Source organism: Bombina bombina, chromosome 2 (assembly GCF_027579735.1).
Source record: "Bombina bombina isolate aBomBom1 chromosome 2, aBomBom1.pri, whole genome shotgun sequence".
In the NCBI taxonomy this organism is placed as follows: Eukaryota; Metazoa; Chordata; class Amphibia; order Anura; family Bombinatoridae; genus Bombina; species Bombina bombina.
This window is the reverse complement of record NC_069500.1, coordinates 909,534,962-909,554,247: the sequence shown is the minus strand read 5'-3', so window position 1 is coordinate 909,554,247 and position 19,286 is coordinate 909,534,962.

Genomic DNA, 19,286 nt, shown 5'->3' with positions numbered 1-19,286 from the left:
ACTTTAAACTTTTAATAATTGTGCACTTGTAATCTAGCCCTTTAGGTTTTGTTTTTTAAATATTTTCTGCTGAGTGGTTTGGACAGGTGCAGGAGCATGCATACACTGTCAAAAAGGATTAAGCGACCCCTCTGGGAAATCATAATTTTGTGTAATTTTAAAACGTATTTCATTTTTTTATGGGTAGATATTTTATACCTACTCAATTTCTGCATGAATTAAAATATTATAGTTCCAAAATGAAAGCATTTTTTGTTCTGAATCGCAATTATCAATTGTTATTAAAAAATATAGGTGTAGGAGGACTTCCGGGCAGCGGCCATGATAGGTCACAATATTGAGTGCTGGTTCAGTGTTCCAGATGTATCTTTATAATATCATCTGCTTATGCTGACATCTAAACCCGAGATATATAGCATCTGAATTGGATGAAACGGCTCTTTTGAAACATACCAAGACTTTTGGGATTGCTGCTAGCCCAATATTCTGGAACTTATATCCTAAACCCCCCGACTGTGTAAATACGGGTCTCAGCCGTTGCACAGTGCCATTTGTGCGCTGCTACTACACTATCACTTAGCATAGAGTCCTATGTTTCCTATATATCCAAATTACCTGTGGAGATGACGGATCTGATTTTAGCGGAGATCAAAGCCCTACTCGACTTTTACAACCCACCACATGGGATTTTCGATTTTAACCCTACAGAGGGGCCTTATGGAGGTAGCGGCACTCCGGAGCCCCAGCACCTCTCACTTACCTCAGGAAGTGCAGACAACAGCATGGATGGGGCCTGGGAGGCCCAGAGTGAGATAGGAGGACTTTCATGTTTAGCACCTAACAGCACCAAGTGGGAAGGAGCACAAACGGCCCACTCTGAGGATCCTTGTGAGATAGCTCCTGAGCTGGAGGCCAAAGCCTATGGAACAGCAACCTAACCGTGCACCATATAAGGATATATAATGAACATCTCCCACCAACGGCCTCCTGCAATGATCACCTACCCACTGATTTATAAAGTCCAGAAAGGGAACAGCACTTGGGAGTGAAGGATGTGCACGGTAGACCTAGGGCGCTGCCCAGCCTTAATACACATGTACAAAGATAAGCAGGGTCTCCAGCACTTTTTCAAACAGACTTTATTTGAACACAAATAGCGACGTTTCGGTGTCACAGCACCTTATTCATGCTTGAATAAGGTGCTGTGACACCAAAACGTCGCTATTTTTGTTCAAATAAAGTCTGTTTGAAAAAGTGCTGGAGACCCTGCTTATCTTTGTACCCACTGATTTATGGGAGCCCCATCGGAGCGCATCAGTCACACATGATCGGGAATGATCAGCTGGAAGGCTGTAACACCCACGCTATGTCTTTGCCTGCAGAGTTTTATTTATTGTTGTTTATTGTTGCCCGTCTGGAGCCACAGGATTGCTCTGCATAATCTTGCAACCTAGGAGGTCTCATAGGGAGCCACTGCATATTACCCCTGTCAAAGCATTATGTCCCTGGGACTGCAAGTAAAGTTCTGAGGACACTTACAAAAGCTGGAATGCTTTGCTTAACTGACTCTATCTGGTTCAGCCTGCAATGGAATAAGATGGGCTCTCTCTATACCCCCACTCTCGGATTGGAGTGGTGTAAAGAGTTTAATATACATTGTCTCAGATGAGAAGCTTCTTATGACTGAGACACTAGTCTGACAATACACGCTAAAACTGTCGATTCCTCAGATCCTAACTATGAAGACTCTCTGTCTGATTATGAGGCTATACAGCTTTTTTCAAACTATGCTCCTTTGGAGTGACCCCCTAGTCCAGCATGTGTATATATAACGATAATATAAAGATAGCATGAGCCATCCCCTCATCATTCCATTTTATTTTATTGCAGCCTATTAAGGGGCTACAATAAGGAATAACTTGTGTATTCTTTGTACCAGTGTAGTGTATGCTATAGGTAGCTGATATAATTTGTTCCTCTTAGCTATACAAATCCAAGATGGCGTCCCTTCAATCAGCCAATAGGATTGAGCTTGCATTCTATTGGCTGTTCCAATCAGCTAATAGAATGTGAGCTCAATCCTATTGGCTGATTGGATCAGCCAATAGGATTGAAGTTCAATCCTATTGGCTGATTGCATCAGCCAATAGGATTTTTTCTACCTTAATTCCGATTGGCTGATCAGAATTGAAGGGACGCCATCTTGGATGACGTCACTTAAAGGAACCGTAATTTAGTAAGAAGACTTCGATGGAAGAGGATGCTCCGCGCCGGATGTCTTGAAGATGGACCCGCTCCGCGCCGGATGGATGAAGATAGAAGATGCCGTCTGGATGAAGACTTCTGCCCGTCTGGAGGACCACTTCGCCTGGCTTGGATGAAGACTTCTCCCGGCTTCGTTGAGGACTTCGGCCCGGTTGGGTGAAGACGTCTCCTGGTAAGGTGATCTTCAAGGGGTTAGTGTTAGGTTTTTTTAAGGGGAGATTGGGTGGGTTTTAGAGTAGGGTTGGTTGTGTGGGTGGTGGGTTTTAATGTTGGGGTGGATTTGTAATTTTTTTTACAGGTAAAAGAGCTGATTACATTGGGACAATGCCCCGCAAAAGGCCCTTTTAAGGGCTATTTGTAATTTAGTGTAGGGTAGGGCTTTTTTTATTTTGGGGGGGCTTTTTTATTTTGTTAGGGGGATTAGATTAGGTGTAATTAGTTTAAAAATCTTGTAATTTGTTTATTATTTTCTGTAATGTAGTGGGTTTTTTGTGTACTTTAGATTTTATTTTTTTTATAATTTTGTATTTAATTGTATTTAATTTAGGGAATTCATTTAATTATAGTGTAGTGTTAGGTGTAATTGTAACTTAGGTTAGGTTTTATTTTACAGGTACTTTTGTATTTATTTTAACTAGGTAGTTTATTAACTAGTTAATAACTCTTTAGTAACTATTCTACCTAGTTAAAATAAATACAAACTTGCCTGTAAAATAAAAATAAACCCTAATATAGCTACAATGTAACTATTAGTTATATTGTAGCTAGCTTATGGTTTATTTTATAGGTAAGTATTTAGTTTTAAATAGGAATAAGTTAATGATTAAGTTGAGTTAATGATAGTTATATTTATTTAGATTTATTTTAATTATATTTAAGTTAGGGGGTTTTAGGGTTAGACTTAGATTTAGGGGTTAATAACTTTAATATAGTGGCGGCGACGTTGGGGGCAGCAGATTAGGGGTTAATATATTTATTATAGTGGCCGCAATGTCCGATTCGGCAGATTAGGGGTTAAAAATTTAATTTTAGTGTTTGCGATGTGGGAGGACCTCGGTTTAGGGGTTAAGCGGCAAACAGCCTGTCTCCCTCTCACCTTTCTCAGCATCTCAGTATGCGGCACTCATGGGCGCTCTGGGTGATGTCATCACTAGGGGTGGGGGCTTGTAGGGATATTATGGACTCTAGTTAAGAGACAACAAACCCAACATTTGTATTTCCCGATTCAGATATAGCATATCTTCTATATCAAATTTGCTTTGTTTCTTGGTATCCTTTGTTGAGGGAGCAACTATGCCCTACTGAGAGCTATATGAACACATCTGGTGAATCAATGACTAGAGGCATTTGTGTGCAGCTTCCAATCAGCAGCTAGTTTCCAGTAATGGGAAAAAGGAGAGTGTGTGTAACACAAGTATCCTATATTAGTCCACAAAGGAAGTTTATGGAGGGTGCTGAGTACCAAAAGTAATGAGTGAATATAAATGGAAAAGAAGCACCTATAGCAGCCCTCGCTTATAGAGAGTATGGGGAGGCAGGGACCCCTATCATTAAAATATAACTTTTAATAACGATCAAAAAAATATAAAAATCTGTAGGAGACAGATAACACAGATATACGTTTCGCTGTAGCTTTTTCAAAGGTGACAGTTGCCTTCAATACACAATCCCTATGTGTGAAATATGTTCCACATAGATCTGTTAACTTAGCCTAGCTATAATACTAATTAATTGGTACTACTTGTTTTGGGCTTTTCCCTTAAATATTATTTAGTGTTATATTAGTATTGTCCGTGTGAGTGAAATTTGTGCCACACTCAGATTTGGCTAACTATACTGGGTTTGTCTCTGTGTATATCTATCTGGCCTCATTGCTTTATATGAATTTAGGACTGTGTGCCCTCTATTTTAGTGGTTGAATTGTACATACAGTTTTACATATCCGTTTGTGTGAAAATTGTTCCACATTCAGGATTAGGTCAGTAACTCAGGGTCTATATATAGGCACTCCTTTACCCCTTTCACATGTTTGGACAGTGTCCACTTAATAGACTAATATATGTGCATAAATAATATTAGGGGGCCCTATATTCATCCCAGTATTTGACTACCAGTGATATCATCACTCTTTGGGTTGCTGTTTGTAGGTATCCATCTGTGCCATTTTTTAACATTATATGTTGTTTGTGTTATCCGTCTCCTACGGATTTTTATATTTTCTTTAACGTTATTAAAAGTTATATTTTAATGGTAGGTTTCCTACCACCCCATACTCTCTATAAGCGAGTGCTGCTATAGGTGCTTCTTTTCCATTTATATTCACTAGTTCCCATTAATGCATTGCTGCTCCTGAGACTACCTAGGTATGCTTTTCAAATAAGGATACCAAGAGAATTATGTTAATTAGATAATAAAAGTGAACTGGAAAGTTGTTTAAATCACATACTCTGAATCACAAAATAAAAAAGTGTTTTTCATGTCCCTTTAAAAGAAATGTAAAATTTAATTCTGTGTCACTACAGTTGTCTCTTAAAAAAAAAAGAGAGTAATAAAGCAGAGGAAAATGTGTTCCTTTAAAAAGATCATTTTTGCATGCAACCTCAGATTTTCTGTTTATCACATACATAAATTAATCACATGGACAAACTTCACAGAAAAATAGACCCTGTCTCACTGTGCTCAATATGCATTTAAAACTGCCATTTTGTTAGCAAAATTTATAGTGTTTTACTATTTCAGCAAAATCCAGGGACATACCCCTTGCTGTGTTTATCTTATCTCCTGTGGTGTGGTCAGTTAGGCACAGATATAAATATACAATCATCAAGCAATGTGCAGTTAATATATTCTAGCAATGTGCACTTCATATATTCTAGAGCAGTGATTTTCAACCTTTTTTTTGCCAAGGCATATTTTTTTACATTAAATAATTCTGCGGCACACCACCATCCCAAAATTTTGCAAAATCACACACTGTAGCCTAATACAGTGTATATATATATATATATATATATATATATATATATATATAAAAAACAATTTAGTAAATTCTATTCAATTCAATTAACCTTTATTAGCATGTCAGTCACTACAACTTTTTTGCACTTGTATGCCCATTTAATTTCCTTCAGAACAGTCATTCCCAATTTAGATCAGTCCCACTTTGATGTTAGTATTTATTACTTTGCTCCACAAAAAGTTGATTGTGTGTGAATCGATCGCAACATGTTCTGCCTTGGGGGAAGGGACCAATTCACGGCGGCACACCTGATGATCTCTTACGGCACACTAGTAAAAAATCACTGTTCTAGAGGGATTGAGGAAAGTACAATTTATAGTTATAAATTGAAGTATATAAAATAATGCTTGTACAATATTTTTTTTATTATGTTCAATTACATATTTGTCATTAATGTCCCTTTAAAAGAATACAAATGTGTCTCTCTCTCCTCTCTCTCTCTCTCTCTCTCTCTCTCTCTATATATATATATATATATATATATAACACAAATAATTTGAGAGTCTGCATGTTATTAATAGATTATGTACTTTTATTTAAAAGGGTTGGAAACTGCATTTGTGGCATTTTTTTATGGCATTAAAATTATGATTTGAAGCAGGAGTTTCAGGAGGCAGTCTGAATGTTTTTTTCTTATTTGCATTTCTATTACTTCTGTTTTCTAGCAGATAAATAGCAGTGTCCTGTACTAAGACAAACAGAGAAATCAGAGAGAACATTACTCAGCCTCTCCAGTTCAGATACTGAAATGAGCATGAAGCCCACTGTGATGGTTACCTTGCTCAGCATGTTTATTATTATCCAGTCGGTAGGAGGTAAGTAGATTGTTTTATATATTTTCTTTTACTTTTTGAGAGTAGGATTACCACTTTTCTTAAAAAAAACACTGGCCATGCTCATTAGCTGACATATGCATAAATAATGATATAGCATAAATTAGGAACTAAAGCTTTTAGGATTGATTTTAAATGATCATATTTATAATTAAATTCTAATACACTTAGAAGATATTTCATCATGATATCATCTGTATTTTCAGGATGGGCGAATGTTTTACAACATTCAAAAAATGAAAATTGTTTTAACACATTTGTTCGTTTGGAATTTTAAATGTTTGTACAACATTCTAACATTTGTTTAATGTAATAGTATTTCTATGCAATATCCTAAATATAAAAATTTGAACCAGAAATGGGCCGCTCCTAAGCTCGCATTCCTGCTTTTTCAAATAAAGATACCAAGAGAACAAAGACAAATTGATAATAGGAGTAAATTAGAAAGTTGCTTAAAATCGCATGCTCTATCTGAACCACAAAATAAAACAAGTTGGGTATCATATCCCTTTAAACTTCTGAATAGAATTTGTTAAATCTAATGTTACATTCGAAATTTCGAATGTGGGTATTCAATCTAATTATGAACATTCAAAAGCCAGAATAACATTCAATCACCAAATTTTAATGGATTTTCCTTCTTATCAACATTCTATTGTCCAAAACGAATCTCCACAGGACTATTTGTTCTACCAAACGAATTGCACTTTCAGCATATTCATCTATTCCTAATATTTCCATATTTAATCTTTATTTTAAACTTTGACCTGAACCTTAAAACTACCTGTCAGGCCAGTAAAATACAGAATGGGTGGTCCCACTCTTTTTCCTGGAAACACAATGGTGCACATGTAAAAATATCATGGAATAAGCAGATATAATAAAGATGAGTACAAATATTTACAAATGCAGTTTTATTATAAAATATGCAACGCAAGAGAAAAAATATAATGTATTAATAACATATTATATGTACTTACTGCACCTCTGTGCACTAATAGATGTTATATATAAACACATAATGTTGTTAGATCCATAATAATAATAATAATAATGTAGGAGAGTATTATTATTACGCTTGTCACTGGAATCACATTAATTGGGGGCTTAAACGGACAGTTCATTGTAGAATTATCTTCTCTTTTTACTTGCTGGAGTGTATTAAATTGTTTACAAATAGTTCCTTTAGCTTTATTTTATCAATGAAATTGCTGATTTTGCTTGTTTAATCTAATAAATCAGATATCCCAGTTCTATGAATACCCTGAGTGTAAGTAATTACACATACTGAATCTAACAAATTATATTAGTAGACTTGTAGAAAATTGTGATACTTTTTTATGCCAGGGCACAAAAATAAAGATAAACAATAAATAGATAGATAGATAGATAGATAGATAGATAGATATTAAACCCAATTTATTTTTAGCCCACATTAAAATTCTGTGTATTATAGAAAGTTAATTTATCTCTGCATTTTAAAGTAAAGGTCAATTTTCATCAATGAGTGCCAGGTTTTTAAAAATATTTTTAAAAACAGGGGCACTTTCATTGATGAAAATTTACATTGCACTGGATTTGAAGAAATACTTACCTTTTACTTCTGCAAAACCAGATCGCCGATCTCAGCCTCAGTTCCTCTGTACTGACGTCAGAAATGACAAAACCGGCTTCCTCCAATCATGGCTTGCACCCCAGAGCGTCCAGTTCATGATGCCCGGCTGTGATTGGAGGAAGCCAGTTTCGTCATTGTTGTGGTCTACAGCAGGAAGAAGAAGGAGGGGGATCGTCGATCCGGCTTTGCAGGAGTAAAAGGTATTTCTTTAAATCCAGTGCAATGTTAATTTTCATCAATGAAAGTGCCCCTGTTTTTAAAAGTATTTTTAAAAACCGGGCACTCATTGATGAAAATTGACTTTCACTTTAACTTCAGTGATAATTTCCTCCATATAGAATGATTCCAGACCAAACAATAAGGAGAAGATACTGATATAGATGTTTGCAATTACAGGTTTTATCCTAGAGCCGAGGTCTTCAAGTGGGAAATGCAAATGCTTCAGCTATACAAAGGATTTCATAAAGCCTTCTACTTATAAACAAATTGAAATCTTCCCTCCTGGACCTAGCTGCCCAAAAACTGAAATTATGTAAGTACTATTTCTTATATCATTCCTTCAACATTTCCTCAGAGTTCTGTTAGGAAGTTTTTGGGCAGGGCTGTGACCAGAGGGGTGGAGCCATTGGTGTACAGTGGGCAGGGGGAGTCGTGGCATGGGAACAGTTGAGTGGACTGTGTGTGGAGTTGTGGTTGGTCAATAGCTGCAGTCATGACTCTCAGTTTACTGATTTTAATTTTGTCAAGTGTGTTCAAATAGTTGGAAAATTAAAGGGTCAGTAACATCTTGTATTTACAAGACATATCTGCTGTGTTGCTGTAGAATATATCACCCACATTTAAAATGAACATTTTTTATTGCAAATTTTTATAAATAACAAAACTACACACGCCAAAGGTCTTATACTGTATAATTAAAAAAGGTAAAGCAACAGAATTAGTGCACTATGGTTTATATTTTTAAACATTAGCCCAGACTCCAGAATGGCAGCTAAACTTCTAAAGGCCACCAGGGTAATTCCATTGCAAATACTGTATGTTTGTGGGAGTAAAAGCACTTCATCGTTTGTGTTTATTTATTGACATTCAAGGTGAGGTACAATGACTGCTTAGTGTGTGTTTTTGCTAACACTACTCAGCTGTGTAACTAGCACTGAAGTTCTCTACAGTTACGAGCTGTAACCGTTTGCCGCGCTAAATACACAGTAGTGCAAGGTCAATAGTCTTAAAATTATATGTCAGTGAATTAGAGCATGTCAATTTTCAACTATTATGGCCCTTTAATATTTAAAGGGACATTAAAACCAGTTTTATTTCTTTATTTAAAGATATAGAAAGGTAAAAATGTAAATGTGCATGGGAGAATTTCAATTTGAAATATAAGCATTTTTGCAATATACATCCATTAGCTAAAAATGCTTCTGGTAAAAGTTATTACTGTTATTAGCGGCAAATGCACATATCCTGCAAGAACCCATTCCCCAGTATTCAAACAAACCAAACACCTTTACTGATCGGAGAACTGGCAGCGATGTGTATTGCTTCCGTAGATGTAATTTGTGATGACTTTCTGAGGTGTGGTGTTTGAATACTGGTGCACAGCATAAGTGCGTATGCCACAGAATAACAGTAATAACTTTTATTAGCAGCATTTTTGTTAATGGAAGTAAATTGCACAAATGCTTTTGTTTCAAATTGAAATGCATTCATCCACAATTGATTTTTGACCTTTCTATCTCTTTAATCTAAGAGAGGGCATTTCAAATTGCATTAGTTTTTTTTATTCCTTACCTCAAATAAAATATTGTATTCCTGTCAGATTTGCACCAGTACAATTGGGGGAATTGCCCTTATCAAACAATGAGAAATAGGAAATACAGTTAAACCACAGAATTAATTCTAGTTTAAATGTAAACAGTTTTCACTATTATTTGTCATAAAATATTTTTAGAGTGTTTAAATGGTGCTCTTTCATATGCATAGTTTTAATATGATGTCTGTTTGAATTAAAATAACCTACAATTTGTTTTACTTCTATTCATTTTCTCACAGATTTTCATTAAAAAATAATGAACATGTGTGTGTGCATACAGAGACCAAGTGGCTTAAAAACCTTATGCGGTTTCTAAAACGGTAAGTTTAAAAATCTATAATAAATATCTTACTTGGTTTAAAATCATTGGATTAAAAGGGACATTAAATGCCTCTTGTTTTTGTGTTAAAATTGTGCTTTGTCCCACGCTCCCTAGAGAGGCCTGAAAGTAAAATCTGTAACTTAGGTTTTAAAATGCTGCAAATTGCCTAAATAAGCTATTTCATTTGCAGGTCTAGGGACACAAAAGCAAGAGGTGTCTAATGTCCTTTTAAAATATGACCTATTTCTCTTAACCTATGATTAAATGCGTGCAAAATAGTAAGTACACAGTGCAAACAAAATAGTCAGTCCCTTAGATTTATTTCGAAGCAAAGCGAGAAAAAGCTCTCCAAGCAAGTTTACCCCATCAGCCATGTTTTCCTGAACAGTTATGTGTTACACATGCTGCAGGGTAGAATTTATGTTCCTCTTTGCACACCCTGCAGCATGTGTCCAGGAAAACATGGCTGAAGTGGCAACCCTATCGCCAAGTTAGTGAATCAGCTTAGGAGAAGCCTACAAGATGCTTTTCTTAATGGGTTCCATTTGTTCTTAAAGAGACATTAAACACCTCTTGTTTTTGTGCTAAAGGGAAACTGAACCCGATTTTTTTCTTTCATGATTCAGAAGAAAAATCGGGTTCAGTATCACATTTTCTTCATCCTCTTGGTATATTTATTTGAAAAAAAGCAGGAATGTAAGCTTACAAGCTGGACTATTTTCAATTCAGCACCCTGGATAGCGCTTGCTGATTGGCTTGCTACATTTGGCCACCAATCAGCAAGCACTACCTAGGTGCTGAACCAAAGATGTCCCGGCTCGTAAGCTTACATTCCTGCTTTTTCAAATAACGATACCAAGACAATGAAGAAAAATTGATAATAGGAGTAAATTAGAAAGTTGCTTAAAATTGCATGCTCTATCTGAATCATGAAGAAAAAAAAATTGGGTTGAGTATCCCTTTAAATGCTGTGCTTGTCACACACTCTCTATAGAGACCAAAAAGCAAATTCTGTAACCTTCAAATGCTGCAAATTAAATTGCTTGTTTAGGCAATTTGCAGCATTTAAAGCTACGTAACAGATTATTTTTTTTGGCCTCTCTAGGGAATGTAAGACAAAGCACCACGTTTTACAAAAAAAAACACGAGTTGTTTAATGTTCCTTTAATTAATAATGTCTATGCATGACATGAACAATTCAAAAATAGGCTTATTTTGCTTTTATTAAATGGTTTAAAAAAAAAAAAGAGTTGAAGACATTCTACAATTGCACGGTTCAAATAGCCTTTTTGGTTACTGCATAGGCACAAATAAATACAAGATTATCAACCTTTATAACTCTGGGCAGGCAATGTAAGCAATTCAAAGGCTCTTGACTGCTGTTTTTGCATCTTATATATTAGAATTTAAAGGGAAAACAGGAATGCAATAAAATTAAATATATAAATAATAATAAAAAACTAATATTTACTTAATGAAAACTGAATTAATTTATCACTACATTTACTTTTTTTTTTTCTTAAATTTATATAAGGTATTAGATCAGAAGATCAAAAAAGCCATAGGGGTAGACTTACTAAAGCGGACGTGATTCGCTGTAGCGAATGATGGGCGTAGAATGCAGCATCCACTGGTTAATAAATCTACCCCATATAGTTTTCCATGTGCTAATACATAAGAGTATGTCGTTTTTTGTCATTGCTTTTTCTATCTTACTATATTACACTGGTTTTCAAACACGACCTTAGGCCTCCCTAACAGGTCAAATTTTCAGGATTACCTTGGGTGAGAGCAAGTAAATTAATCATGTTTACTAATTATCTGATTATTTAATTCACCTGTTGTCTAGTTCAGATATTTTCAAAATATGGCAGTCAAGAAGGCCTGAGAACAGGTTTGAAAACCAGTGCTATATGTCAATCTCCGTAAAAGGGTTAAAACATAGGTAAAGTTCTAATCAGGAGCTGCAAGTCTTGCCACCCACAGGCAGAATATGGCTATCCAATGGAGGGGTGTGTGACTGCTTCTCCTGATTGGCTGGTGATCAGCCATATGCTGTTCAGGGGTTGCAAAGTTTCTGATTCCCAAGCCCAATGTTACTTATAAGTTTAACTTCTTTGCAGGTGATAAACACACAGTAAGCTTGAGTCACTATTACAAAATGTACATATTCAAACAAATTATAAAGCATATAACTTTTTACATTAGTGTTTCCCTTTAAAGTCTTCAGAGTTTTTAGTAAATATATTCAATGGTAACATTTTCAATTAGAATAGACTCTACCATATAAATTGCTTTTGTTTTCCTCGTAAAACATGAATTTTGATCATTTTTAAAATATTAACTTCACAATTTTGTTTTTCAATCTAGGAAAGAAAATTCCAAGAAAACACCTGATCTGATCAAAAAATAGATTTGTTCTAGAGCAACTTAAATCAATTACTATATGTTATGTTTATTAATGTTTATACACTGTACTATTTGTAACAATGTTTTATCCATACAGTTTGCTAACAAATTAGAACTTTGTATCACAACAGAAAAAAAGATTCATATCACTTTTTCTACAAAAATCTGAGGGGGGGGGGTAACTTACATTTATAAAAAAAACTTTGAGATTGTAGTAAAAAATGTTTATATATTTGTAGTAAGACATTAAAAAAAATGTCTAGAAATTTGCATTGATGGTTCAGAGTTCTAAGCTGGAAAATCCTTACAGCCGAGCATGTACCTTCAGAAGATAGTCATACATATCCCTACATTGGAGACCTTATAACTGGCAAAGATACCCATGAAAATATGTTATGCTAAAGATCCTCACTAGTTCCTTTAGGAATGTTTATGGTGCTATAGTTAATCATAGTACATGGGGTAAGCTGAATTTTTAGTTTTAAAACTTATCAAATAACTTAAGCCTAAAACCTCATGGACTTTAAAGGGACAGTATACTATAAAATAGTTTTTCCCTTAAAGTGAAAGTAAATCCTAGCGTTTTACAAACGCTAGAATTTACTATTGAAACAAATAAAGGGGACTTTCATTCATGAAGTATAAGATACTTCATGTAGAAAGCTCTTTTATTTGATTCAATTGATCGCCGTTTTTACCTTGTACAGGAGCCCACGGCAAAAAGAAATTTTGGCTAAGAGGTGACGTTTTCACTTCTTAGCCAATAGCCGTGCTGTAAATCCAGCTACCATGGGCGCCAATCCGGATTTACCGTATGGCTATTAGCTAAGAGGTGAAAACGTCACCTCTTAGCCAAATTTTTTTTTGCCGTGGGCTGCTGTACAAGGCAAAAACGGTGATCGATTGAATCAAATAAAGGAGCTTTCTACATGAAGTATCTTATACTTCATGAATGAAAGTCCCCTTTATTTGTTTCAATAGTAAAACTAGCGTTTGTAAAACGCTAGGATTTACTTTCACTTGAATGTGTTTCCAATTACTTTTTTTACCAGCTGCAGAGTACAAAATGTATGAGATTTGCTTTTTTAAGGCTTATTTGTGTTTATGAATTAGCTGATTTTTTGTTTTGAAGCCACAACCTAATAAAATGGGTTGAGCTTGTAGGCATAATCAGATCTCATTACTTTATCACATTGTGTACATATACCTGCTTCTTTATCTTATATCTGTCCATAAACCAATCACCAATACTTGGAGAGAACAATGGAAAATTAATATTTTATTACCTTATCTCTTCTATAACCCACGGGGAGTGTAATTTTTTCAACTGACTGTGTTAAAGGGACACTGAACCCAAATTTTTTTCTTTCATGATTCAGATAGAGCATGCAATTTTTAGCAACTTTCTAATTTACTCCAATTGTAATTTTTTCTTCATTCTCTTGCTATCTTTATTTGAAAATCATGAATGTAAATCTTAGCAGCTAGCCCATTTTCGGTTCAGCAGCATGGATAGCGCTTGCTTATTGGAGACTGATAGTTACCCACCAATAAGTAAGCATAACCCAGGTTCTCAACCAAAAATGGGCCGGCTCCTATGCATCACGTTCCTGCTTTTTAAATAAGGCTAGCAAAAGATCAAAGAAAAAATGATATTAGGAGTAAATTAGAAAGTTGATTAAAATTGCATGCTCTATCTGAATCATTAAAGAAAAAAAATTGCATTTAGTGTCCCTTTAACACAGCTTGGCCTCGAGGCCAAAAACATTCAGGATGGGTGGGGATACCACAAGCTAAATAAACTAATTCAAATGCCAATACAAGGTTAAGGGAAATACTTGTAAACAATTTAATACACTTCAGCAGGTAAAGTGGATCATTGGGAACAAATTAAAGGGGAGAAATCTTTTGAGTAAACTGTCCCTTTAATGGAACATTCAATAAAAAAGAATGTCTTTTGAGTTGGTTCTTGATCCAGCTTTCTGTAATTCCCTCCAGTTTCAATAGGAATATGAAAAAAACGATGTAATATTTGCCATTAACGTGTAAGCATTACCACAAATACCATGAGGGTAACACCTATAATTTGCCATTGTTTTATATGTACGAGAACAAATATTTTGTTTGGTTTGCACATGCCACATGTCGTTGCTCAACAAGTTTTGTTATTATTTTATTTAGTATATATGTATATCTATAGATTATGTCTATTTGTTGTGTGCATGTACAAACTTGGAACTCACATATATTAAAAGAAAAAAAAAAGAAAAAAAATTAGTCACTTATTTTGTCAAAATAATATAAAATTATTATGCTTTAAGACTAGGTAGAAAATCTAGCCCACTGCTTGTAAGCTTGGTTCAGATTTCGATAATATTGTAAAGCTCTCACCTTCACAATAGTTAAATATATGGTTTTGAATTTAAAGGGACACTGAACCCAAATTTTTTCTTTCGTGATTCAGATAGAGCATGCAATTTTAAGCAACTTTCTAATTTACTCCTATTATCAATTTTTCTTCATTCTCTTGCTATCTTTATTTGAAAAAGAAGGCATCTAAGCTAAGGCGCCAGACAATTTTTAGTTCAGAACCCTGGACAGCACTTTTTTATTGGTGGGTGATTTTATCCACCAATCAGCAAGAACAACCCAGGTTGTTCCCCAAAAATGGGCTGGCATCTAAACTTACATTCTTGCTTTTCAAATAAAGATACCAAGAGAATGAAGAACATTTGATAATAGGAGTAAATTAGAAACTTGCTTAAAATTGCATGATCTGAATCACAAAAGAAAAAAATTTGGGTTCAGTGTACCTTTAAGGTTTTGTAGCTAGCTAAGCAATCCCAGATAAAATGTAAGTAAATCTGGGTGATACTTATATAGCAAAATACTAGATTGTAGTATGTTGAAGTATAGTGAAACATATCAGTTAAATTTGTCCAATATAAATGTAACAAGTCTGAAGGCAGAGAAAATGTGCTACCAATTGTAACAGTTTGGTTGTGAATCAAGATAGTACATTTAGTGTTGATAGCATGAACTGCAGTGAGCTTATGGTTAAAGGGCCATGGTACCCAAATGTTGAAACACTTGAAAGTGGTGCAGCATAGCTGTAAAAAGCTGGCTAGAAAATATCACCTGAACATCTCTATGTAAAAAAGAAATATATTTTACCTCAAAAGCTCATCAGTAGCCACATCCCATTGTAAAGGACTTCTAAGCAGCAAATCAGTATGTCTGTCCCGGGACAGCTAAGGGAGTGAGCTTACTTGTACACTCATCTTATTTCCCTATTCAGTTTAAGGAAGTTTACTATGAAATCTCATGAGATCACAGTTAAAGAGTTCATGACCTCAGCAATGCTGATGCTGATTGGTTGCTGTTCATTTCTTCATTTATTTATTTTTTACCTGCAGCTGCGCAGCAGCTAAAGTACATTTTTTTACACAGAACTTACTCTGCTGAGCTGAGGAAATTATAAGGTAAAATATCTTCTTTTTTTACATAGAACTGCTCAGGTGATATTTTCCTGTCAGCTTTTTACAGTTATATTGCAGCAGTTTCAAGTGATTTAGCATATGAGTATTATGTCCCTTTAAGTTAAAAAAGCAAGTTGATACACACACACTGATTATGCAGGGGATTAGAATTGTAGAATACGTTATGTGACTGATCAGGTGTAAAGGAAACAATGTCTTACGGCATCTGATATATATAACCTCAGAACTGGTTAATACAGTAAGTAATGTCCAAAGGTTATTTGCAAAAGTAAAGATACTTGCGGCTGCAGTAATACAAACACTATGAAGTTTACGATAAGTTGATGGATCCGGAGGAGTTGGGATTGCATTCGCAGATCACAAAGGTACTTCGTAATAGCAGCGTTCAGGTCAGAGCAGCGGAAGTATCTGGATGGCTACAGGAGCAAGAAACAACTGATTCGATGTGAACTACGGTTCATAGGTCATGCAGTAGAGAGCAGCTGAGCACACAGGTGTGGTAGATCCAATAGAGAGATACTGAAGAGTAGTTCCATCGAGCAATACAATAATACAGCATATAAGATCAAAGTCAATAAACGCTAAAGAGAATAAGATAAATTCTAAGAGAGACAAAAGTTAGGCTTGAGTTAAAAATGAAAGGTAACTCCAAACAGACTTCGATAATCAGGCAACATGGAAGTGTTGCTATTGGCTTTAAAAAGGGTGTACCTGATAATGGGAGGAGTGGGATTTAAAGAAACATGACAAATATTTTTTATGGTACTCTAAGTTTAGGGAGAATTAGCCCTGCGCTGCCATTTAACAGTATCTATTATCGATGCATTTACATATTATTTTTGTAGCTGTGTGACATGTCTACTACTCTGGCTCTGTTTATCAAAATGTCGATAGACACAATTCCAACAAAACAATGCAGCCCTGCCCATTGCCTTTGCTCAACCAATCGCACAAGACTAGGGCTTGTCCCAGACAAATACGAAATTGTAGCTTCTTAACTGGCAGTTTGCAGGCACACATGAGATCCTATGCTACTTTATCTTGATAAATCGGGCCCATAGTATGATGAACATAGGGATGTTCTCATGGATTTATATTGAAATTAAAGAGAATTAATATTCAAATTGTAAACAGACTGCAGTGTTTCCAATACTTTATAACACTGTAACAAACTTTGTACCAAAAACTGCTTCTAGTGCCCAAGATACATGCACGCTCACAAGTCTACCTAGGTATACTGTTATGGAAAGAGCTAAGTTTCAACAATGAATACCAAGAGAACAAATGCTGAACATGTGGCAAGAATTCCCCATTAATTCTGAATAAACAGTTTACATTATAGCTTGAATTTAATTGGTTTTTGAAAGGCCAAAAATGATCGGAGTCAGAAAGATCTTTAGGGAGTTGCATGCCTTTGGCTGAATATCATCAATGACTCTAAACACTTTTAAATTAGATAACCCTACCTGAAGGTAGCCTCATAGGGTATTCAGCTTAAAGGGACACCTACCATACTTTTGGTATGTACATATTATATTATATCTTCCAAATCCACTGTTTTGATGTAAGATATTCTTAATTCAAGAGAGCCCGGAGCTTCAATTTGGATTTAGGAGACTTGAATCTAGTCCTGCAGTTGTGGTCTACATATTGTTAAGCAAACTTGCAGCAGTCATGACACACTCACGCACATATACACACACACATGCATATATACATAAACACAGATGAACACACACGCACATATAAGAATTTACACTGCTTCCTTTACAATGAATGCCTCATTTACCAATACCTATCCCTGTACACTACAGCACAGCACTACCAATTCTACTAACCTTGAATGGAAGTAGAATCCCATTGATACAGCAACACATCAGCTTCATGGGAAGTCAAGCAGGGCTGATGTTTAGAGAGGAAATACCAGTGTGGAGCAATGGTGAACCCAATGGAACAGCACCATCTGCTGGCCACTAATACAAAATTGTATGTAAATCTATCATAACAATTGTGGATTATCTAATGCTCAGAACTGTGAATGCGTCCTGTTGACTGATAACAACCGCAAAACAGTTTACTTTATAATAACAATATGACTGTGTTTAGCCTTGTTGTCTGCAGACTAAAGCCCAGATTGGCCCCTCCAAATAAGGCAAATAGTTGGTGGAGTATGGCTATTGAAAAATAATCGCAGTAAAAAGCATGCTAATTTGTTTTAAAAACATTGAGACTTGGCCAATATGTTATTTTATAGCAACACAACAACAATGTCTTGTCATTACAATGTGTTTACTGTCCCTTTACAGAGATATGAAAGTAAAAACTAGACTTTCAGGATTCTGATAGAACATGTAATTTTAAGAGGCTATCCAATTTGTGCAAGTAATTGTTCAAGACTTTAAAATTTACTTATAGAACCAAATTTGCTTTATTCTCTTGGTATCCGTTATTGGACCATTATCTCAGAGCAGCCAGGCAGTACTGAGAGCTAGCTGAACACATTTTGGTGAACCAATAACAAGAGACATAGGTGTGTAGCCACCAATCACCAGCTATCTCCCAGTAGTGCACTGTTTCACCTGAGCCTACCTATGTTTGCTTCTCAATAAAGGATACCGAGAGAACAAAGTCAATTATATAATAGAAGTAAATGGAAACATATATTAAAATTGCAGGATCTGTCTGAACCATATAAGTTTAATTTTGACTTTCATGTCCCTTTAAATTACAGGTAAGGGGGCGGTGCTGTGTGATCCTCCAGCAGTAGGAGAGAAGTCTCTGAAGAACTGCCAACTGTCCTCTAGAAAACTACCGACCAGTGGGTGATGGGGAAAAAGAAGATGGAGTTATGATCAGATGGGATCGGACTTCAGACCAAACCCATGACCCTGAAACACTTGGCCACATCAGACCACAAAACAGACTCAAAGCCCTGAAGCCCCAGCCAGTCAATAAAATAATTTTAAAAACTTATCTCACAATCACTGCTATATATTTTTATATAATTACTCTTTATTTATGCATATCTCGATATCTTTCGATTTGCAAATAGTAGCATTATGATAAAAAAATCATGTAAATAGCCTATTGCAATCATTGCATTACTATTCATCCGTTCTATCCTACAGCTCCGGCAGCCACAGCTTCCCTGACATGAAAACAGTAATCTCTGGGGGGGGGCGGAGCCAGCAGCCAAGGGAGCGAGACGTGTTTCTCTTGGGCTCCCTACTTATGGCCAAGTTAAATACATATTTATAACCTAAGAACATGCTATCCTGGAATGCTGATTGTCAATGACCATTCCACAACTAAAGAACACTCTAAAGTGAAGATTAGAGACTTCATGCTTTTGGCAACAAGATACACGGCCCTGTTTCCACTGAAGCTGACCTGTTTTCACTCTAGCCGCAATTGAAGCTACGTACTCACTAAACATGGATGAAATACGGGCACTGCTCTTTGAATTTGCACGGCAGATGCAGATTAACTATACCGACCTTATGTTTACAG